The sequence below is a fragment of the Schistocerca gregaria genome, unplaced genomic scaffold, assembly GCF_023897955.1.
Source record: "Schistocerca gregaria isolate iqSchGreg1 unplaced genomic scaffold, iqSchGreg1.2 ptg001594l, whole genome shotgun sequence".
Taxonomy (NCBI): Eukaryota; Metazoa; Arthropoda; class Insecta; order Orthoptera; family Acrididae; genus Schistocerca; species Schistocerca gregaria.
Window position 1 is genome coordinate 32,501 of NW_026062872.1, and position 7,233 is coordinate 39,733.

The following is a 7,233-nucleotide window of genomic DNA, read 5'->3' on the forward strand; positions in this document are numbered from 1 at the left end:
GAGACGTGACGCCCGGCGGCAAAGAGTGCTCCTCTGAGGATATAGATGTTCCGTTCCGCCGCACAATGGTGACGGTGACCGCTGCCTGCGGTGGCAACGCTGGGCACAGTCGATACTCGCCGTGTGGTGGAAGGTAAACATTATGCGGTACATCAGTACTTTCCTAATAGTTCGGTCGTCTCACGGCACTGCTTAGTAAATGATGCAAGGCCAAATATAGATGATTTATGCGAATGTCCCTATACGTGCTGTAAGACTGGGCACACAACGTGAATCGCACGTCAGCCAGACACTCGAACATGCACCACTCTCGGCCTGCAACGGAGACACACAATACGTAAACATCTGGAATGCGACAATGTCGAGTGCATCCTCTCTGCCACATTGCACCGTCGACACTATGATAACCAGAGCAGTAGGTCCACCTATAAAAGCACAATACCCCACTCCTCCGACAACTACCATTGCTCAGATAAATCAACACCACCAACACACATCCTACACAGAGGGGCACCAAATATCATCCCCCGCCCTCGTGTTATACCACATGAAAAATTGCAGAAGTGAGAGACACACATCCGCCAGCCTCTTGCTACAAGCATCGAACCGACGTGACGTATCTGACGGTGACTCAGGCATCCGTGTACTGCCACCACTATCCACCCCCCCCCCCCTCTCTCTCTGCCCCCTTCCCACACAATACCAAATTTAACCAACTTTATCGCTTAACCTAACTGTGGCTGTACCAGTTTATCGCTTAACCTAACTGTGGCTGTACCAGTTTATCGCTTAACCTAACTGTGGCTGTACCAGTTTATCGCTTAACCTAACTGTGGCTGTACCAGTTTATCGCTTAACCTAACTGTGGCTGTACCAGTTTATCGCTTAACCTAACTGTGGCTGTACCAGTTTATCGCTTAACCTAACTGTGGCTGTACCAGTTTATCGCTTAACCTAACTGTGGCTGTACCAGTTTATCGCTTAACCTAACTGTGGCTGTACCAGTTTATCGCTTAACCTAACTGTGGCTGTACCAGTTTATCGCTTAACCTAACTGTGGCTGTACCAGTTTATCGCTTAACCTAACTGTGGCTGTACCAGTTTATCGCTTAACCTAACTGTGGCTGTACCAGTTTATCGCTTAACCTAACTGTGGCTGTACCAGATTATCGCTTAACCTAACTGTGGCTGTACCAGATTATCGCTTAACCTAACTGTGGCTGTACCAGATTATCGCTTAACCTAACTGTGGCTGTACCAGATTATCGCTTAACCTAACTGTGGCTGTACCAGATTATCGCTTAACCTAACTGTGGCTGTACCAGATTATCGCTTAACCTAACTGTGGCTGTACCAGATTATCGCTTAACCTAACTCAATTTGTCCCTTAACCTAACTCAATTTGTCCCTTAACCTAACTCAAGTTGTCCCTTAACCTAACTCAAGTTGTCCCTTAACCTAACTCAATTTGTCCCTTAACCTAACTCAATTTGTCCCTTAACCTAACTCAAGTTGTCCCTTAACCTAACTCAAGTTGTCCCTTAACCTAACTCAAGTTGTCCCTTAACCTAACTCAAGTTGTCCCTTAACCTAACTCAAGTTGTCCCTTAACCTAACTCAAGTTGTCCCTTAACCTAACTCAAGTTGTCCCTTAACCTAACTCAAGTTGTCCCTTAACCTAACTCAAGTTGTCCCTTAACCTAACTCAATTTGTCCCTTAACCTAACTCAATTTGTCCCTTAACCTAACTCAATTTGTCCCTTAACCTAACTCAATTTGTCCCTTAACCTAACTCAAGTTGTCCCTTAACCTAACTCAAGTTGTCCCTTAACCTAACTCAAGTTGTCCCTTAACCTAACTCAAGTTGTCCCTTAACCTAACTCAAGTTGTCCCTTAACCTAACTCAAGTTGTCCCTTAACCTAACTCAAGTTGTCCCTTAACCTAACTCAAGTTGTCCCTTAACCTAACTCAAGTTGTCCCTTAACCTAACTCAAGTTGTCCCTTAACCTAACTCAAGTTGTCCCTTAACCTAACTCAATTTGTCCCTTAACCTAACTCAATTTGTCCCTTAACCTAACTCAATTTGTCCCTTAACCTAACTCAATTTGTCCCTTAACCTAACTCAATTTGTCCCTTAACCTAACTCAAGTTGTCCCTTAACCTAACTCAAGTTGTCCCTTAACCTAACTCAAGTTGTCCCTTAACCTAACTCAAGTTGTCCCTTAACCTAACTCAAGTTGTCCCTTAACCTAACTCAAGTTGTCCCTTAACCTAACTCAAGTTGTCCCTTAACCTAACTCAAGTTGTCCCTTAACCTAACTCAAGTTGTCCCTTAACCTAACTCAAGTTGTCCCTTAACCTAACTCAATTTGTCCCTTAACCTAACTCAAGTTGTCCCTTAACCTAACTCAATTTGTCCCTTAACCTAACTCAATTTGTCCCTTAACCTAACTCAATTTGTCCCTTAACCTAACTCAATTTGTCCCTTAACCTAACTCAATTTGTCCCTTAACCTAACTCAATTTGTCCCTTAACCTAACTCAAGTTGTCCCTTAACCTAACTCAAGTTGTCCCTTAACCTAACTCAAGTTGTCCCTTAACCTAACTCAAGTTGTCCCTTAACCTAACTCAAGTTGTCCCTTAACCTAACTCAAGTTGTCCCTTAACCTAACTCAAGTTGTCCCTTAACCTAACTCAAGTTGTCCCTTAACCTAACTCAAGTTGTCCCTTAACCTAACTCAAGTTGTCCCTTAACCTAACCCACGTTGTCCCTTAACCTAACCCACGTTGTCCCTTAACCTAACCCACGTTGTCCCTTAACCTAACCCACGTTGTCCCTTAACCTAACCCACGTTGTCCCTTAACCTAACCCACGTTGTCCCTTAACCTAACCCACGTTGTCCCTTAACCTAACCCACGTTGTCCCTTAACCTAACCCACGTTGTCCCTTAACCTAACCGACGTTGTCCCTTAACCTAACCCACGTTGTCCCTTAACCTAACCCACGTTGTCCCTTAACCTAACCCACGTTGTCCCTTAACCTAACCCACGTTGTCCCTTAACCTAACCCACGTTGTCCCTTAACCTAACCCACGTTGTCCCTTAACCTAACCCACGTTGTCCCTTAACCTAACCCACGTTGTCCCTTAACCTAACCCACGTTGTCCCTTAACCTAACCCACGTTGTCCCTTAACCTAACCCACGTTGTCCCTTAACCTAACCCACGTTGTCCCTTAACCTAACCCACGTTGTCCCTTAACCTAACCCACGTTGTCCCTTTGCCTAACATAGTTCACTGCTCGGAATCTCTGGTGTCGTTGTTATCCTCATGTAGATGTCTTGCGAGTGTTGCTTACTTTCCACATATTCCTGCTATCCACTGTCAATTGTACTGCAATAGGACTATATCGCCGACCCCCCCCCTCCCCCCCCTCTGTCCCCCTCTGTCCCCCTCTTTGTGTCTCTGTCCTCTCAAGCTGGTCGGTCTGGCGTTTGAGTGTTAAATGAGCCTCGCAGCTGTTCAGTTGCATTCAGATGTCGACGCCCTCAGTGTACGTCGTGGTATGGTCTGTGTCCATTGTCCGCTGATGTCGTACGCGTAACCCACACGCTGTACCGATCATCGGTCGTTACGTACAGAGTGAAGTAGTGTGATACGTGTGACCGTACGCTGGCTGTGCCCAACGGTGTCGAATCTCAATTTCCATATGTTGTGCTTGATGCTACTTGTCTCGTCTCCCAATAACAGCTAGGTTGCACTGTGGTACGCCGTAGAGGCGTGTGGGAGGAACGTACGAACGCATTGTATGTCACCCTGGGTCGCTGGGGGTGGTGGTGCGGTGAGTCAGGTCAGGTCAGGTCAGCGTGAGCCGTCTGATGTAGTGACGCGTGTATTCCGACTTTGTCGTATTGCCTCACACAAAGTGCTACCCTGGTGGACCGCGTTCCATATCTGGGACATGCCGCAGATGCCGGTTGACAGTGGATCGCGGAAGGTACATCGCATACGTGCGCGGGCCACCTTCCACGTGTTCTCTTCTGCACATGTCGCAGTGTGTATGTGGTCTGATGTAGCGTGTCGTGACACATGACATCCTGGCATGCAAGAATTGTTGAATTCGCAAATGTAGGTGGACATCTACGTTTACTGCCCAAGATACGCAAATGAACTGGAAATCCGTTGTTGAGCGGTTGTTCACGCTGGAGGTGAATCTGTGATGGCGACGATCGGTACAGCTATTAACCGGTTGTTTCAGCGGTACCCGCCACATCCACACGCGTGACTAGGCCCATGTGGGTATGAAGCGATACGCGGCGGTGGCTTGGTGGGACTGTTCCCGGCCGGTGAAGGGGGGCCGCCCGGCGTGTTGGCCGCGCGCTGCGTGGGCGCACGCGCAACAGGCGGCTGGTGGGGGGCGCCGAGTGGCAGGAGCGCCAGCCGACGGGCCCGGCAGGCGGCGCAGCTACGCTGCGGCGCACCCTGCACGCGGCGCCTGGCGGCCAAAGTTGGTTCAGCCGAGCCCGGTGCGAAGCGCGGTGGACATCTGCAGTGTGCTGGTCTGATTGAGGACTGTGTGCGTTGAGGATGCGCCGCCGCCTGGCACTCGGCGCCGCGACGCCGTCTGCTGCTCGGTCGCCCCAGCGGTTCTCGCAGGTGGTTTGTATCGCAGTTGTGCGGACGTGTTGGCGCGTGCGCTGTGCTGGGAGAGTTCGCTTCTGCACCCAAGTGGGGCTTTGCCCTTGTGTGGCGCTGGCGTTGGAGCTGCCGGTCACCATAGGTGGCGCGTGTTGTCTCCCGCCGGCAATGCCACGACAGCACGCTCCCGGGCCTCTGTCGGCAGCGGCAAGCTCAGTTGGGAGCAAGGGTGTTCGCACTAAAACCGTCTACTCGCCTAACTCCGGGCGATTGCGCCTCTCTCGAAACCGACCAAGTACCTAGGACGGCGCTGCGCGCCGCCGGGACCTGAGAGGGTTTCGAGGTGTATCGTGCAGGGGAGCTCGGCCTCCTCCTGTTTGCAGAATAATTGAGCGGACGCTTGCGTGTTCGCGCGGGCCCCCGGGACACACTCCCGGGCGGCCGGCTGCTCAGCTCTAGTTGACGCAGCTCCCTGGTTGATCCTGCCAGTAGTCATATGCTTGTCTCAAAGATTAAGCCATGCATGTCTCAGTACAAGCCGCATTAAGGTGAAACCGCGAATGGCTCATTAAATCAGTTATGGTTCCTTAGATCGTACCCACGTTACTTGGATAACTGTGGTAATTCTAGAGCTAATACATGCAAACAGAGTCCCGACCAGAGATGGAAGGGACGCTTTTATTAGATCAAAACCAATCGGATTGGCTTGTCTGGTCCGTTTGCCTTGGTGACTCTGAATAACTTTGGGCTGATCGCACGGTCCTCGTACCGGCGACGCATCTTTCAAATGTCTGCCTTATCAACTGTCGATGGTAGGTTCTGCGCCTACCATGGTTGTAACGGGTAACGGGGAATCAGGGTTCGATTCCGGAGAGGGAGCCTGAGAAACGGCTACCACATCCAAGGAAGGCAGCAGGCGCGCAAATTACCCACTCCCGGCACGGGGAGGTAGTGACGAAAAATAACGATACGGGACTCATCCGAGGCCCCGTAATCGGAATGAGTACACTTTAAATCCTTTAACGAGTATCTATTGGAGGGCAAGTCTGGTGCCAGCAGCCGCGGTAATTCCAGCTCCAATAGCGTATATTAAAGTTGTTGCGGTTAAAAAGCTCGTAGTTGGATTTGTGTCCCACGCTGTTGGTTCACCGCCCGTCGGTGTTTAACTGGCATGTATCGTGGGACGTCCTGCCGGTGGGGCGAGCCGAAGGGGTGCTTTCGCGTCCCGAGGCGGACCCCGTTTAAATCCTACCAGGGTGCTCTTTGTTGAGTGTCTCGGTGGGCCGGCACGTTTACTTTGAACAAATTAGAGTGCTTAAAGCAGGCAAGCCCGCCTGAATACTGTGTGCATGGAATAATGGAATAGGACCTCGGTTCTATTTTGTTGGTTTTCGGAACCCGAGGTAATGATTAATAGGGACAGGCGGGGGCATTCGTATTGCGACGTTAGAGGTGAAATTCTTGGATCGTCGCAAGACGAACAGAAGCGAAAGCATTTGCCAAGTATGTTTTCATTAATCAAGAACGAAAGTTAGAGGTTCGAAGGCGATCAGATACCGCCCTAGTTCTAACCATAAACGATGCCAGCCAGCGATCCGCCGCAGTTCCTCCGATGACTCGGCGGGCAGCCTCCGGGAAACCAAAGCTTTTGGGTTCCGGGGGAAGTATGGTTGCAAAGCTGAAACTTAAAGGAATTGACGGAAGGGCACCACCAGGAGTGGAGCCTGCGGCTTAATTTGACTCAACACGGGAAACCTCACCAGGCCCGGACACCGGAAGGATTGACAGATTGATAGCTCTTTCTTGATTCGGTGGGTGGTGGTGCATGGCCGTTCTTAGTTGGTGGAGCGATTTGTCTGGTTAATTCCGATAACGAACGAGACTCTAGCCTGCTAACTAGTCGCGTGACATCCTTCGTGCTGTCAGCGATTACTTTTCTTCTTAGAGGGACAGGCGGCTTCTAGCCGCACGAGATTGAGCAATAACAGGTCTGTGATGCCCTTAGATGTTCTGGGCCGCACGCGCGCTACACTGAAGGAATCAGCGTGTCTTCCTAGGCCGAAAGGTCGGGGTAACCCGCTGAACCTCCTTCGTGCTAGGGATTGGGGCTTGCAATTGTTCCCCATGAACGAGGAATTCCCAGTAAGCGCGAGTCATAAGCTCGCGTTGATTACGTCCCTGCCCTTTGTACACACCGCCCGTCGCTACTACCGATTGAATGATTTAGTGAGGTCTTCGGACTGGTACGCGGCATCGACTCTGTCGTTGCCGATGCTACCGGAAAGATGACCAAACTTGATCATTTAGAGGAAGTAAAAGTCGTAACAAGGTTTCCGTAGGTGAACCTGCGGAAGGATCATTACCGACTAGACTGCATGTCTTTCGATGTGCGTGTCGTGTCGCGCAACACGCTACCTGTACGGCAGTGGCCGTGCGCCGCGTGCGGAACCACGCGTGCCTCTCAAAACTAGCGGAAGTGTTGTTGTTGTGTGGTACGAGCGCTGAAGCTCTGGAGCGGCTGGCCTGCGGTACCTGGCGCCTGGCGCCGGTTTTGAATGACGTTCGCCCGAGTGCCTGTCCGCTCCGGTGTGGAGC

The 7,233-nt window shown here is 50.8% G+C and overlaps 1 non-coding gene across 1 annotated transcript; it reads left to right on the top strand.

Annotated features, from left to right (window-relative positions):
* Positions 1-5,107: 5,107 nt before the first annotated feature.
* Positions 5,108-7,000, top strand: LOC126333443 (small subunit ribosomal RNA). The gene has a single exon (XR_007564207.1). It is a non-coding gene; the product is annotated as a small subunit ribosomal RNA (ribosomal RNA).
* Positions 7,001-7,233: the final 233 nt, after the last annotated feature.